Source organism: Cavia porcellus, unplaced genomic scaffold (genome assembly GCF_034190915.1).
Source record: "Cavia porcellus strain 051 isolate PalLab524CR breed Dunkin Hartley unplaced genomic scaffold, mCavPor4.1 scaffold_25, whole genome shotgun sequence".
In the NCBI taxonomy this organism is placed as follows: Eukaryota; Metazoa; Chordata; class Mammalia; order Rodentia; family Caviidae; genus Cavia; species Cavia porcellus.
In genome coordinates this window covers 30902436-30919476 of record NW_026947508.1, presented here as the reverse complement: position 1 = coordinate 30919476, position 17041 = coordinate 30902436, and the positions used below count along the sequence as shown (strand labels likewise).

At 37.6% G+C, this 17041-nt stretch overlaps 1 non-coding gene across 1 annotated transcript; it reads right to left on the bottom strand.

Moving 5' to 3' along the window:
• Positions 1 to 14085: 14085 nt before the first annotated feature.
• On the bottom strand, positions 14086 to 14192 carry LOC111754152 (U6 spliceosomal RNA). The gene has a single exon (XR_002788862.1). It is a non-coding gene; the product is annotated as a U6 spliceosomal RNA (small nuclear RNA).
• Positions 14193 to 17041: the final 2849 nt, after the last annotated feature.

The window sequence follows — 17041 nt, the reverse complement described above, 5'->3', positions numbered from 1 at the left end:
TAAATGACAAGGAACAGCAATCAGGAGTTCGACCAGCTGTATCAGGGCCGGGTAGTATATTTAGGGGTCTAGGTTATCTAAAGCTTTCCCTGGACACTCTGGTTCCCACATGTTAAGATAGGGATCGGATTTGTTTTAGTCATAGCTTTTATTTTGTTATATTTTATTTTATTGATACATGTTTATGATACATGAAATCTTACTTCTTACCATAAAGTTTACATTCAGTTTAGGGAGTAGGTACGTGTACATAACACATCTTGATTCTTTTTTATTTCCTTCCCCCTCACCTCTCACCACCTTTTCCCTTCTCTACAGTCATAGCTTTTAGAGTAGGGAATTGTCTTATGCTGTAAGCAATTATACCTTGGGACCCACCCTGAGATCCAGTGTCCCATAAACCAGTCTATTTGCTCATCTCAGCTGAAATAGTTGTGTTAAACAGCTTCCTATTACTATAACTAAATACCTGAGATGATCAATGTAAAAAGAAGAGAGGCAGCTCACAGTTTTGGAGGTTTTAATCAATCCCTAATTGTTTTGGAGCCTTAGCTAAACAGTATATCATGGTAGAAAGTCATGGGGTAGAATGTAATCATTCAATTCACAGCAATAGGAAGCAAAGAGAAAAACAGAGAGAGGTTGGGATCCAAATATCCCCATCTAGTGCATGCCCCCTGTGACCTAAATTCCTTCCACTGGGTCCTAACTCATGAGATTTCCACCACTTCCCAGTAGTGTTACAGGCTGAGGACTAACCTTTCAATTCATGGGCCTGTGAGGGGCATTTGGCTCTACACTGCGGAAGTAGGATGAAGCCTTTGGGCCTGGTTCAGTATCACCTTCATTTCTCACCTGAACTTCTCAGCTGGTCAGTCGGGCCTAAGCTCAGTCACCTTGTATGAACTAATCTCTGTATAAACATTCTCACACAGCTTCCCCTTTCTCTACAGGTATAATCTAGATCCCCTCCGGTCCATAAGCTCCTGTATGCTGGTCTCTCCCTAACCTTCCTGGTACCACTCTCCTCTTTCCTTCTGTTCCAGACCCTTTGGCCTTTTGTCCCTCTAATGAGCCAAGCTAGTTCCCACTCTATGTCCTCTGGGCTACCACTTCCTCTGACAATAAGTCTCGTACTGGGTCTAAAATCCCTGGTTCCTTCTCACCCTTCAGGCCTCCCCTCAAAGTTCACCACCTTTTTCTCATCACCCTTACATTACCCATTTCTTCCCCCATATCACTCTCCATTTACTGTGTTTTATTTTTACTGCTTATCTCCATCTGAACTTAGTTTGTCTGTAGAGCTATTTGTTACCTACTGTTCCTTCTACAAGATAAGCCCCACTAGAGAACTTTCTGCCCTAAACATGGCTGCACCCTTTGATTTGGGGTGGTTCCTGGCATACAAAAGGGTGATCTTGACATTCGATAATACTGAATGTTGGATAAATTCTAGACGAGTCCAATTCACTTCACAAGACAAAGCTCCACCTTCCTGCCATCTCTGATTCTTCAAAGATCATGGAGAAAGAGTGTTTAGCTATGCATAGCTAGCCCAGTGGTTTTAAAATTTTCCTATATGAGTATGAAGTTGTTTTTATTATTTGGTTTCAAATAAAACTTATCCAAAATGCTAATTTATAAAAACAGTACAAAGAAAGCTACAAATGAGAGTCAAGATTCTTACTATTAGAGAAAGAAGTTACCAGTAAGCGAAAGAGACATGATAGAACGAATCCTGTGGTGTTGAATTAAATTCAAAAATATCAGTATGAATTCACATAAGAATGAATGTAAATATGTGAGTGTACATGGGTGAGTACATACACACATATTCCATACCTCTGTGCTCTAAGAGGACCTAGCAGCTGTGATATTTCAGTAGCAAAAAGCTACTAATGTCCAGATCTTGGCTTCTAAATACTATTCTCCAATAAACAGAACTAAAGTTTCTTGGAGAACTGTCTGATTCTAGGGTTGGTGGGAGAAAGACATGGTATGCAGATGAGCCCAGGACATTTTATAATAATAGAAAGTGAAGGAGAGAGAGAGACAGAGAAAGAGGGAAAGAGAAAGTGAGAGAGAGAGAGAGACAGACAGACAGACAGAGACAGATGGAGACAGAGAAAAGGGAAGAGAAGAGAAGAGAAACAGAGAGACAGGGAAAGCAAAGCATAGCTCCCCATTCAAGTGTGAACTCTGCCTCGACTTCATTTCAAAGCCTATGGGATGGGGACTGGGAGGGAGGAGAGGAACTTAAGGTGAAGAACCCTGATGAACACAGCCTCACCCAGGTGGTGAAGGTCAGCAGCCAACAGTGACGTCATGTTGATTACACAGAGCTTTGGTAAGATATGAAAATGTCACTGTATCGCTACCAAAACTTACATACCTTCCCCTAAACTCATAGTCACATGCTAAATATGAGAAAACCATCAGAAATGCCACTGAGAAGTTTCTACAACATAGACCAGTAGTCTTTAATTTATTGGTAATAGCTCATTAAATATATCGTAGTAACCTAAGACATTACTAATAGGAGAAACTGGGTACTGGGTGTATGGGAACTCTCTGTGCTATCTTTGCAATTTTTCTGTAAGACTAAAACTGTTCTAAAATAAAAAGATTATTTTTTAAAAAGCTCACTTAACAGTATTTTAAAACGTGTGAATTTTATTGGATAAAAATAATACCTCAATTTTTGAAAACGAAAAAAATTGAGGAACTTGAGAGATTTTCCCTGCACAGTTTGTGATAAAGCTAGAATAAGACTTCCAAACTATTTTATTCTTCATCTTACACTGCCTGCTATGGACGGAATTGCATCCTTCCCAAAACTGATAGATTGAAGCACTGATCACCAGGGTGACTCTGTTTGGACACAGGCAGCTGTGAAATAATTAAGGTTACAGGAAATCATAGAGGTAAGCCCCTAATTTAATAAGGTTGGAGTCCTTATTAAAGAGCGGCCTCTCTTTCTTTCTATGTATGCAAACACTAAGCAAAGGCCATATAAGGACAAAGTGACCATCTACAAAGGAGAGAGCCCTCATCAGAAATCAAATCCTGACAGACCTTGATCTGGACTTTCTAACCTCCAGAATGGCAAGAAAATAAAGTTCTGTTGTTCAAGCCATCCAGTGCTTGGTACTGTATTTTGTTACAGATGTCCAAGAATACTAGTAGGCAACCTTTAAAAAGAATGCTAAGTACTATGTCTCAAGCACTGCCAGAGATCTTTATAGACATTGAACCCTCGTGGAAACCAGTTGGCCCCTTGTTAACTGGCATGCCACCATCATTCTTGTGCTTTTGAACACTTCTTTATTCTCCTGGCCCTATGTGATACTCCAGGAGCATTATGTGTATTTTCTGTCTCAGTCCTACAATCAACTGGTTCTCCAAAGACACTTTCTTCTTGATGAGAAATGGTCTTCGAAACAAGCATCTGGCACTAAGTGTGGTCACTGATACGTTAGTGTCCTGGTTTTGAGATCCTCTCAGCTTACAGAGGAAATGAACATATGTACCCTAATCCCTGTGTATTCATATATCTAAAGCTAATTCTATGTATAACTCTCTCTATCTGTATTTAGCTACACATGACCTCGAGCTGATGTCTCCAGGTCTAATCCATTACCACATGGATCTTTCTGGCTGTCTCTCATTGCTTATTTGAAACTTCCTCTTCCAACAGTGAGAAACTTGACTCATACCATCTATCATTCATTTTATTAACTATTCAATCCCAGTATCCATGTGTTTTAGTCAGGGTTTATAAGGAAGACAATTTAATACAGGACACATAATTTATAGAATTATTTTATAGTAGTCACCCAGGGAGTCAAACACATACACACAAAAGTGCAGGAAATCTATCCACATACTAACGACCCAAAAAAATGTAGCCTACAGCCTGGATCCCATGACAATGTCCTGTGTGAGTCCAGCTGAAGACCCAGAGCCCATGACAATGCCTCATGCAAGTCTGTTTCACAGATCTGCACTGGAAAAGCCCAGAGGTCAGCTATGAGAGCTAGGAGGACAAAGGATCTGTGCCAGCAGGGTGAGTGAGCTGCACTGGAGTCAGGAAGCAACGTTCAAAGTGAGGGCCAGAGCACTCCTGAAAAGTACCACAGCCATCCTCAGCAACAGCCAGGTCCTGAGCTCCTCCAGCAACGGGAACAGCTGAGTTCACAACAGGGAGGCAGCCTGACAAGCTTCTCCAGGAGACTGAATGGCACACATCTTCCCCTCTGAAGCTGGGTGTTCCAAGCTGACCGCAAGTTATCAGTCCACTACACCTGCTTAGCACTGTCAGAGTGTTCAAGCCATATTTCATAGGAAACATGATTATCAGCCAGATAACGCTTATTTACTGCTTTTTAACTCTTCACTCTACAAAGTCTGCTCATGTCCAAAATCACTTAAAGCAGAGCTCTCCCTGTAAATGTGGTTTATAGGTAAGTAATACAAATAGATTACTTGGTCACATTCCATTCTAGATGTTAAATACTCAGATTTTTTTTATATTTGGGTATCTTAAGATTCATTCTTTGGGGCTGGGGATTTAGCTCAGCTGCATAAGCGCCTGCCTTGCAAGCAGGCAGTTGTGAGTTCGATCCCCAGTACCGATAAAAAAGAAAAAGACAAAAAAAAAAGATTCGTTCTTTGTGCTATAAAACTGAATTTTGATAAACACATAGCATCATGTATCTACCACTACAATATCACACAGAATACTTTTGCTGCCCCCCAAACTTTATTCAGCCTTCCCCACAAATTCCTGGCCACCACTCACTTTCCTTCCCCTTGTAGTACTGCTTCTCCAGAATTTCATGTAACTGGAATGGTACAGTATGTACTCCTGTCAGACTGACTTCTTCCATTTAGTACATTCAAGACTCATTCATATCTTTTCATGTCTTGAGAGCTCAAGTCTTTTTATTGATAAGGAAGATTCCTTTACAGGGATGTCCTACACTTATCCATCCATCTATAGGGACTTCTTGGTTGTTTCTAGGCTGTTGTGACTCTAAATAAAGCTGCTATAAGTATTTATGTGGGGAGGTTTAGTATACATGTAAGTTTTCAAGCGAGCAGAGAAAAATACGGAACAGCATAATTGGTGGATGGTTGCCAAGACTATATTCAGCTTTGCAAATTTTCCAAAGAGGGGGCTGGGGATTTAGCTCAGCGGCATAAGCACCTGCCTTGCAAGTGTGTGGTCATGAGTTTGATTCCTGATACTGATAAAAAAGAAAAAGACAAAAAAAAAAAAAAAAAGAAAAGGAATTTTCCAAAGAGCTTATTCCATTTGACATTCCTACCATCAATAAATAAGGGTTGTTATTGCTCTGCATCCTCACCAGCAATTGAAATTTTCAGTTTTTTAAATTTTAGCTATCTTAATAGGGATATAATGATACTTTGTTTTTGTTTTAATTTGCAACAACTGAATGACATAAGATGTTGTCTTTTCATATGCTTATTTGCTATCTGTATCTTTGGTGATGTCTGTTTAGATCTTTTGCACATTTTTAATTGAGTTGTTTGTCTTCTAATTGTCAGGTTTGAAGAGTCCGTTATTTTTGATACTAGCGCCTATCAGATATGTTTTTGCAATACTTCCTCCAAGTCTACAGTTTGTTTTTTTTTTTTCATTCTCTGAAGCTTTTACTGAGCAGAAGTTTTTAATTTTAAAAAAGCACAACTTGTTAGTTTTTTATTTCATGGATCATATTTTCAGTATTATATCTAAAAACTCACTACCAAACTAAGGTCAGAGATTTTTCTCTCATAAATTCAGGTTCCACAAATATATATTCATGTGTTATGGTTCCATTGTATCCATTCTTCCAAAAAAGCTATGTTGAAACCCTAGTTCCTGGGAACGTATATGAAAATGGAGTCTTCACAGGTATAACCAAGATCAAACTGTTAAAGTGAGTCCTCCTCCTGTGTGGTGTCCTTATAAGAGGGAAATTTATGCACAGAGAACTCCATGTGAACATGGAGGTGAAGATTAGTCTAGAAATACCATGAATTGCTGGCTTTCCCCAGAAGCTAGGAGTCATGGAACAGATTCTCAGAGTACTCAGAAGGAACCAACCCTGCTGCTATTGGCTCGATTTTGGACTTCTGGTCTCCAGAAATAAGACAATAAGTTTTTGTTGTTTTAAGATACTCAGTTTGTGATATTTTGTTGCATCAGCCCCAGGAAATCAATACAGCAGGTATAACCACCACCTCAGGGAGTAGAAGATACATCACTACAAAAACTCCTTTGTGTTCTGTGTGATGTTAATTTTTGTTGTCAGCTTGACTGTATTGAGACTCTCCCAGATAACTGGTAAAGTGTGCCTTAGGGGGTGTGTGTGAGGGTCTTTCTAGAGGAGATTTGCGTGTGGGCCAGGGAACCACGCAGGGAAGACACACCCTGAATGTAGGTGATACCATCCAATAGGATGAGGATGCAGATGAGGATGCAGATGGAGTGAAAACATGAGGGAGGGGAAAGCCGCCTTTTGTCTGTTCATCCTCCTTAGGTGGGTGTGTTTTTGCTGCTGCTGTCACGTGGACACAAGAATCAGGTGTGTTAGCCTTTGAATGAAGATTTGCACAAGTGGCTCCTTGGGGTATTTTCACAACTTCCGCAGCAGGCTGGGACCGCATCACTGGCCTCTCTTGCTTTGAAGCTTCCTGTTGCTGGGACTTGGCTGGTTCTGGTTTCTTTGCTCTTGAGCCTGTAAATTGCCACGGTGGGACCATTTCACTCCTGACTGTGGGCCAATGCATTACATCATCTCCTATCACTTTGTGGATGCTCCTGGTTCCGTTTCTCTGGAGAACCCATTTCAGACTGTCTCTCCTAAACGTAGCCAGTGTTTGGGTTTCTACTCCAGAGCTCAGTTCATTGTTTTTCTCTTGTTCTTCACTTGTTCATTTGTGGTAGTGCTTGAATCCACCGATACTCTACCGCTGAACTACACCTGCACCCTTTTGATTTTTTTGATTTTTTGAAGCAGGTTTATCCATATTGTCCCACATCCTCATAGTTGTTTCTATTTATTTTTTAGTAGTTTTTTATTAATATTTACACTCTGCTTATCCATTCATCTACTGAGAGACAATTGGGCTGCTTACAGTATGGTGCTATTATAAATACAGCTGCTGTGAATATTCTCACTCAAATCTTTGTGTGAGCATATGTTTAAATACTTAGTAGAATTGCAGGATCATAGAGAACGTATACATTTATCTTTGTAAGAACGTTCGAATACTTTTCCAAAATAGTTGTAAATACATTCTCACTCTCACCACATATATGAGTTGGCCGTGGCGTACATCCACACCAACCCTCAGCGGTGTCGGCCATTGTTGGACCTCCCGTTGGACTCACTTCTCCTCAGGTTCCATCATGGTGGACACATGCTTTTAACACATGGACCTTGAGGGCATTCAACATCCGGTCCACGGTATTGCCACATAATGACAGTTTCCAGTGCCCTTTATTCCTGCCTGTAGGTAAATTTTCATATGGTCTCATTTCTTTTCACCCTAAAGAACTTATATTAACACTACTTTTTTTTTAAAAAGCAAATTATTTATTTTGAATTATTATAATAAAATTGCATATATTTATACTGTCAAACATATTTTAGAAATATGTACATAGTGTGAAAGGGATATATCAATCTAATTAACATAATGACAACTTCAAATATTTATCTCTTGGTTATTGTAAGAGCACTTAAAAATCTACTTTCCTGGAAATGTTTGAATATATATATAATTAAAATCACCAACTTTTTCCACTATATCTCTTCAATTCATCCCTCCTATCTCAGTGAAATTTCATACCTAGTGACCAACATCTCCCCAGAATCATCCCACTCCAGCCCCTGGTAACCACCATTTTATTATTTGTTTCTATGAGTTCACCTTTTTTGGATTCCCCATGCCAATGAGATTATATGGTATTTATCTTACTGTGGCTATTTTATTTTACTTAAAGTGCTTCTTCCAGGTTAATCTGTGTTGTCACAAATAACATTTCCTTCTTTAAGGCTGAGTAATATCGTGTTGTATTGCTTATCAGTCTTTATCCATTCATCTGCTGATGGCCTTCTGGGTTGATTCTCTATCTTGGCTGTTGTAAACAGCTGCAGTGTATGTGGGAATGTTTCAAGCACACTTCATCTCCTTTGGACATAAACTCAATAGCAGAGTTACTGGATCACATGGGAGTTCTATTTTTAAATTTTTGAAGAACTTCAACTCTTTTCCCATGGCTTAATTAATTTAATTTCTCATTAACAATGTGTGAGTGTTCCCCTTCTCCATGTCTTTGCCACTACTTGTTAATGTTTGTCTTTTTGAAAATATCACTTTTCCATCTAGATTTGGGGAATTTATATTTTCTTTTAAGAAATGTCCATTTGAATTCTTTGTCCATTTGTTGTTGACTTGTTTAACCATTAAGTTCCTTATGTATTTTGAATAGTAACCTCTTATCAGATGTATGCTTTAAAAATATTTCCTTCCATTTCACAGGTTATGTCTTCATTTTGTTGTAGGCATCTTTTACTGAGCATAAATATGAAACTTTTTAGTGTGATATAGTCCTATTTGTTTATTTTTTGTTTTGCCACCTGTATTTTTTGGGTGGTACCCATTAAAATAATTACCAAGACCAATGTTTCCCTGATGTTTCCTTGTACTTTTACACTTACATGACTTACATTTAAGGCTTTCATAATTTTATGTTTTGTGTATGGAGTGAGATAGAAGTCCAATCTCCTTTTTCTGCATGTAGATAACCAGTTTTCCTAAAACTACACATTAAAAGATGTCTTTTCCACATTGTATATTCTTTTCATCTTTTAAAAATATCAATTAATCAGAAATATATGAATTTATCCTTGGACTCTTTTTTCTGTTTTATTCCAGTACCATACTATGTTAACTACTATAGCTTTGTAGTATATTTTAAAATCAAGTAATGTGATGTCTCCAGCTTAGTGGGAGTCTTTTGCTTTTCTTTTTGCTTTTTCACTCAAGAATGCTTTATGTATTTGGTGTCTTTGTAGTCCCATGAAAATTTTAAGATTGTTGTTTTTGTTTCTATAAAAAATGTCATTGGTCACCAGGAGAGGTGGCACATACCTTTATCCCAGCATTTGGGAAGTTGAGACAGAAAGATTGCTGAGAGCTTGAGGCCAGCTTGAGCTACATAGTAAGCTCAAGGACCATCTGAACCACATAGCAGGAGTTTGCCTCAAAAAACCAATCTCCCACAAATGCCAACAAAATTTTAATAGAGGTATAGGAAATCTATAGATCATTTTGGCAGTATGGAAAATCTAGCAAAGTTAATTCATATAATCCAAAAACATGAAATATTTTTCCATTTTATTTCTGTCTTCACTTTTTTTTTGGTCTTGGTACTGGGGATCAAACTCACAACCTCATGCCTGCCGGGCAGATGCTTGTACCACAGAGCTATATCCCCAGCCCTTGTGTCTTCACTGTCTTCAACAAATGTTTTATAGTTTTCAGTGTACAAATTTTTTCTTTTTGATTAAACTTATTCCTATTTTATTTATCATTTAGCTATTATATATGATTATTTTCTTGATTTCTTTTTTCAGATAATTTGTTGTTAGTGTATACAAACTCTACTGGTTTTTGTATGTTGATTTTTGTATCCTACAATTTTATTGAACTCATCTATTAGTTCTAACATGGCTTTGTGGAGTCTTTAGCATTTTCTTTATTTAAGACCAGTTGTCAGCAAATAGGGACAAATTAACTTCTTTCTATTCCATTTGGGTGCTTTTTTAAAATTCCTCTTGTTTAATGACTTCGTTTAGGATCTGCGGTGTTATACAGAATGGACATTCTTGTCTTCTTGATGTTAGAGAAAAAGATTTAGGTGTTTCACTGCTGTGCATGATGTTAGTTGTAGGTTTGTCATATATGGCCTTAATGAGTTAAAGTCCATTCCTTCGATAATGGTGATACATTGTGTCAATTTAAGAAGTTTAACTAAGTGATTCAGTAGGGGGCCCAGGTCCTCACCTTGTAAACACCCTGAGCCTGTCCTAGAGGAGGGCATGAGGATGGTGTGAGTGATACACCCACCCTAGTTCAGGTGGCCTTCATACAGTATAAGGAGAAAAAGAGGCTTGCTCCTCCTTTACTCTTGTTGGTTTTGCTGTCTTTTGCTTCCATAAACTGTTGCCCCCGAGCCGTGTGCCATTCTGCTTTGGAGACAGCTGATTATGCACTGAAACTTTACAAACTGTGAGCTAAATAAACCTTTCCTTCTTTAACTGTGGGTGTCGGATATTTTGTCTCAGCAATGATGGCAAAGTAATTGATAACTTCTAAATCTAATCTGTGGATGAATTTTGTCAAACGTTTTTCTGGTAACTACTTTGCCCTTCATTCTGTTAATGTGGTGATTTGCATATGTTAAACCATCCTTGAAAGCCAAGAATAAATTCTACTTGATGGTGGTGAATGATTCTATTAAGTGTTATTTGTTTTGATATGTGTTACTTTGATTTGATAAAACCTGTTGACTGTTTTTACATTTAATTACCAGCAATTTTCCTTTTTTATTTTAAAAAGTAAACTGGGAAAGAGGATAGAAATAATACAGATTTTTTTAGAAAGTAGGAAATTAACACTAATTAATATGTTGCATATTGTTATCTTAGAAGTAGCTGTTCAGGTTACAAGATTTAGGTACAAAAAATGACCAAACCATCAAACAACAAAAGTACAAACTGTTCTTTTGGATGAACTAACAAAGCTTAACAGTATAGCTGTTTCTCTTGCATATACATCATACATACATACATACGCGTACATGTATACCTCTATACATATAATCTTTCCCTCCTTCCCTCTCTCCTTTCCCCATCCTGGTTGTTCTTTCCTTTTGAGCACTTTCTTTCCCTTTCATTATGATAATATCTATTGTACATTTTGGATCTTATTCTTCTTTCAAGTTGTTTTTTATGCTAGGGAGACAAAACAATATTTACAAATGTGAGTTTGATTTATCTCACTTTTAAGTATTATCTCAAAGTTGCCTCCATTTACTTATAAAAGCTTCAAGATTATCCATCTTTGTAGCTGAGTAATATTCCATTGTATAAAAATACGACACCTTTTTTTATCCATTCCGTGGTTGATGGGCATTTGTGTTGCTTCCAAGATTTAGCTATTACAAATTGTGCTGCTATAAAGTCAACACTCAAAAATCAACAACATTCCTGTACACAAACAACAAACTCACTGAGAGAAAAATTATGGAAATAACACCTTTCACAATAGCATCCAAAAAAATGAAATGCTTAGGAATCAACCTAACAAAGAGTGTAAAAGATCTATCCATTGAAAACTATAGTACTCTAGGGGGCTGGGGATTTAGCTCAGTGGCATAAGCGCCTGCCTTGCAAGCAGGCAGTCGTGAGTTCGATCCCCGGTACCGATAAAAAAGAAAAAGACAAAAAAAGAAAGAAAGAAAGAAAACTATAGTACTCTAAAAAAGGAGATGGAAGAGGATGTCAGAAAATGGGAAAATATCCCTTGCTCTTGGTTGGGAAGAACCAACATAGTAAAAATGGCCATTCTCCCAAAACTGTTATACAGATTTAATGCAATTCCAATTAAAATACCATTAACATAGCTCACAGATCTAGAGAAAACATTTCTAAAATTCACTTTGGAAACAGAAGAGACCTAGACTAGCAAAGGCAATCCTGAGCAACAAAGGCAAGGCAGGAGGTATCACAATCCCCGACTTGAAATTATACTAATTTTCCTTTCTTACACTATCCTTGTCTGGTTTTGTATTAGGTACTGTGGGCCTCACAAGTTTGGAAGTATTCCTGGTGTTTTTTCCTATACAAGTCTGAGGAAGATTGACCCCAGTATTTTAAATGTTTAGTAGAACTCAGCAGTGAGGTCCCCAGGCCCTGGGCTTTTCTTTAGTAGGAGGATATTATTACTTATCCAACCCCCTTCTCATGATTGGTCTGGTGAGGTTGTTTTCAAGTTTCAGTCTTGATTATATATGTGTTCTTAGGAATTTGTTCATTTTTTAAAGTTATTTATTGGCATGTAATTGTTTATAGGAGTCTCATATTCTGTTGTATTTCTATGATATCATTGTAATATCTTTTTATACTTCTATTTGAGTCATCTTTTTTCTCAGTCTAACTAAATGTTTATTGATTTTTTAAAAGCCAACTCTCATTAATTTTTTCTACTGTTATCTGGTCTCTCTTTTATTTCTGCTCTCTTTATTATCTCATTTTTCTGCTAACTTTACCCTTATTTTGTTCTTCACTTTCTAATTTTTTGAGGTATAAACACTGGGTTCTTTGAGATCTTCTTTTTGGATAAGTTTTTACTATAAATTTTTCTATTAGTTTTGGTATGTTGTATTTTCATTTAATATTTGTTTTGGAGTCTAAATGCTGCTTTGGGTGGAATGTTCTGTACATGTCTGTTGGTGCAGTTCAAAATCAGTGTTTTCTCATTTATTTTGCCTGTATTATCTTTTTCACATTAAACATAGGTAAGGCTGCTACTGCTATTTGTGGCAGTTTATCTTCTCATTCAGATCTTTTAATATTGCTTTATATAACACTAAGTTCCAACACTGGATGCAAGAGTACTTATTGTTCTAACTTGTGGATGGATTGACCCCCTTTATGATTGTCTTTGTCTTTTTTTACAGTTTCTGGTTTATAGCCCATCTTACCTAATGGAAGAATAGCCGTACCCTGTCCCTTTTGGTTGCCACTGGCATGGAATATCTTTTTGCACTGTTTCACTTTCAATCTATCTGGGCCTTTACAGGCAAATTGAGTCTCTCATAGGTAGCTGGCTGGGCTGGACTCTGGAAAGTCCCCTGAAGGACCACCTGCTAATAGCTTTGTTTTGAGTTTGGCACTATTGAAAGGTATTGAAGCTTTAGGAAGTGGAGCCTAATGGAAGAACATTAGGTCATGAGGGTGTGTCTTGAAGGGGGTACGGGGAGCCCCAGCTCCTTCTTTCTTTCCTCCTGCCACTATTTCTTGCCACCGTTAGGTAAACATGTGTCCTCTACCCTGCATTTCCACCATAATATACTGTCTCACCACAGGCCCCAAAGCCACAGGGCCACACAACCTGAAGGCCGAAACCATGAGCCAAAATAAATCTTTCCACCTACTGACTTGACTAGATCAGCTATTTTGTCACAGTGACAGAAGCTGACTAATACAGCAACGTACAACTGAGTCTTGTTTTTCTTTTTAAAATTCATTCAGTCACTTTATATCCTTTGGATAGAGAAATTACTCCATTTATACTCAAAGTAATTAATTATTACTTTGTAAGGACTTACTATTGCCATTTCGTTTTCTGTTTGTTTGTACACCTTTTGTACCTTTCTTTCTGTCTTCTTTTATTATTAGATGGTGTTCTGTACCATACGTTGAGTTTTTACTTCTTCTTGTATGTATATCTACTATGGGTTTGGGATTTGTGATGACTACGAAGATTACAGAAAACATCTCTCAGTTTTAACAGGCCATTCTGAGCTGATAGCAACTTAATTTTGATCACATTAAAAATTACTTTTGTTCTCCTGTACATTTTTTGTTTTTGATGTTACTACTTTGACCTTGTTAGATTGATTGCCCCTTAATAAATTATTGTAGTTATTACTTTAAGGGTTTGCCTTTCAATTTTCATACTAAAGATGTATGTAATTTATAAATTATCATATTACTGCATTACTGTCTTCTGGATTTGAGTACATACTCATTTTTAATCATTGAGTTTTATGTTTTTATGTCATTAATTAGCTCCTTTTACTTCATTCTGAAGAACTCCCTTTGGTGTTCCTTGTAAAACAGTTTAGCAGTGATAAACTCCCTCACCTTGTGTTTGTCTGGGGCAATCTATCTTTCCTTCATTTCTGAAGGGCAGCCTTGCCAGCTAGAGTTTTCTTTATTGGCAGTTTTTGTTTGTTCTCTTTCACTACTTCAAATATAACATCTCACTCCCTCCTGACCTAAAACTGTGGGATATTTTATGAACTTGTATGTCATTGATGAGAAGGGGTCATGCTAATCTTCTCTATAATATCCAAATTTTAATATATGTGTCACCAAAGCGAGCACTTGCATTTTTTGCTCCTGTATCATCCCAGGACATATTATCCGGCCATTTGTTTATCTGAAGGTATCTTTATGTTCCCCTCATTTTTGTATAATACTTTCAATGGACATAGAATTATAGGTTTCCAAGGTGCTGTCCTTTAGTACTTTAATACTGTTATCTTCTGGCCTTAATTGTTTCTAATGAAACCTATCTTTGTCTGCTTTTCATATTTTCTGGTCATTTGTGTTTTCAGGAGTTTAAGTTTGCTGATCCTATATATTGTGTTCTTTGCCTTCATCTTGTTGGAAGTGTGTTGAACTTTCTGGACCTATGGGATTGTGGAAGTTGTTCTTATTTTGTTCTATTTTTGTGCAGAATTAATTTTGACAGTGTGTAACCAACATTAATTCAGATGCCTTTTTCTGACCTATTTTCTTGTTCCTCTCTGACTTGAGGTCCAGTGGTTCATTTGCGGAACCACGTCACAGACTCTCAGATCACCAAGGCTCAGCCAGTTGCGCTCAGCATCTCTTCCTTGTGGTTTTATTTGGGGGATTTCTCTTGGTCTGTCTTCCAGTTCACTGAGCCAGTTTTCCTTCTCCAACCTAGAATGATATATTCTAATGCTTTTTTTTTTTTTTTTTTACATTTCAGGTTTTAATTTTTTCAGTTCTAGAATTTCATTTTAATTCTTTTCACGGTATTAATATTCTCAAAGTTCCCATCTTTACACATTAAATACATCTTTCCCTACATATTTATTATATTTATCATAGTTATTTTAAAGTTCCTTGCTTTGGTTCATTTAGACTACTATAACAAAAATATCTTAAACCAGGCAGCTTATAGATAATAAAACCTTATTTCTTGCCATTTTGGACACTGGGAAGTCTAAGATCAAGGTGGAGCAGATAACATGCTTTGTGAAAGCCTGCTTCCTCATAGACAGCAATTGCTTTCTTGCGTGTCTTCATATCGTAGATGGGTTAGCTACCTTTCCAGAGTCTCTGTTACAAGGGCACTAATCCCACTCATGAGGTCTTTATCCTCTTGACATAAGTACATCCCCAAAGCCCTGCTTCCCATACTGCCACACTCTTGTCTAGGTTTTAACATATGAACTTCAAGATGATGCATATATTCAGATTTTAGCCATTCCTTTCAGCTAGTTTCATTATCTGGTACATTTATCACTTCGCTTTTATCAACTGATTTGTCCCTTGACTGGATTACATTTTTTCCTGTCTTTGCATATATCTTGCAATTTAAGCAATTTTTCTTATGCATTGAGAACTCTGAATTCTGCAGTTTCTCTGAACAGTATTAACTTTTGTTCCAACAGATAAATTATCAACAGATCTCCTTGGCCTTGTAGGGGTTTGGTTTCAGGCTTTAGGGGTTAGAGTAGGCCTTGTCTGATTTTTCTTTTTATCCTTCAGTGAATTCCTTAATCCTGGAATGTGTTATTTAATGTTAGGATATGGCCTCTTAGTGCAAAGGTTGAGGTCCTTTAAGGCCCTCTCAGGTGATAAGATTCAAGTTTCAAACTCTGCCTCTGTGATGGGCAGCTACTGAATCTTCTCCTCAGTGGTTTTCTTCAGACTTCTAGTTATTATTTTGCTAAAGGCTTCTTGAAATTCCACCCCATACATTCAAGGTTTAGGTGTCAACCAAGAATTTTAGTGGAATCAGTATACGGGTTTGGGAGCTACTCTTTCCGTTTCTTCCTTTCTGGGGTTTCTACTCTGATTTCTAGCTGCTTTGGGAAGTCTAACACTATTACCTGACTCCTCTGTATGCCTGAGCTTTCTGCTCAAAGAACCTACCAGGACTATCCTCAGGTCAAAAGCTAGGTAAAGCTTCTCTCATCCGTTGTGATTCCCTTCTGTCAAGGCGGGGTCAAATCTCCTGTTTATGCCTGATTTTGATCATTTTCCATTACCGTTAAGCTGGGTTTTTTCCTGGTTTGTCCAGAGTTTATAATTAGTATCCATAGGAATGTGAGTATAATACAAGTATCTCTGCCTTCACACTCAGGTGGGAATCTCCTGATTTTTCATTTTTTAAAAGAAGATAATATCTACTTAATGCTGGCCTTCCCTGTCTGTGTGAGAATTAAATATAACTATGTTTCAGTTCATTTGTGCTGTTATGACAAAATATCTGAGGCTAGGTGACTTATAAAGTAAATAGGTTTACTTGGCTTATGATTCTGGTAGCTGGAACATCCAAACACTGCCAGCATCCTGGTGAGTACTCCTGACTACATTGCAGTGTGGTAGAAAAACAGAAAAGGAACCAGCTCTGTGGCAGCATAGACCACACATGTGGGATGAACTCAGTTTATAATAACCCACTCTCAATAATCTAGTTCTATGAGAGCTACACTCCCCTGAGACAGCATTAACCCATTCATTAACCCCCAGCAGGCCTCCACTTTTGCAGGTTCCACCACCTCACAACACCACCACACTGGGACCCATACTTCCAACACACAGGCCTTAGGGGACACATTCAAGCCATATCCAGACCTTGGGAAGAGAGGCGTACAAAGTTCCTGACACAGACAAACGTTCAAGACATTTGGATTCCTTCCCTTAGGTTGACTTAACTTCTTCTTCCTTCATTAATCCTCACTTTGCAATGTGGGTCCAACCTGCAGAGGTCTAACTTCCTTCCCATGTGGCAGACCTTTGGGAATTTGATGAGAGATCTGATCTTGCACCTGTAAGTCTTCATTATTTTTAAGCTAAAAATTCTTCTTCTCCCGCTGTTTTTCAGCTCCTGGGTTTTCTTTGGGAAACCTAAAGTTTCTTTAACCATCCTAGTATATTTCTTTATTAAAAAATGTTTTAAACTCAAGCTCCAA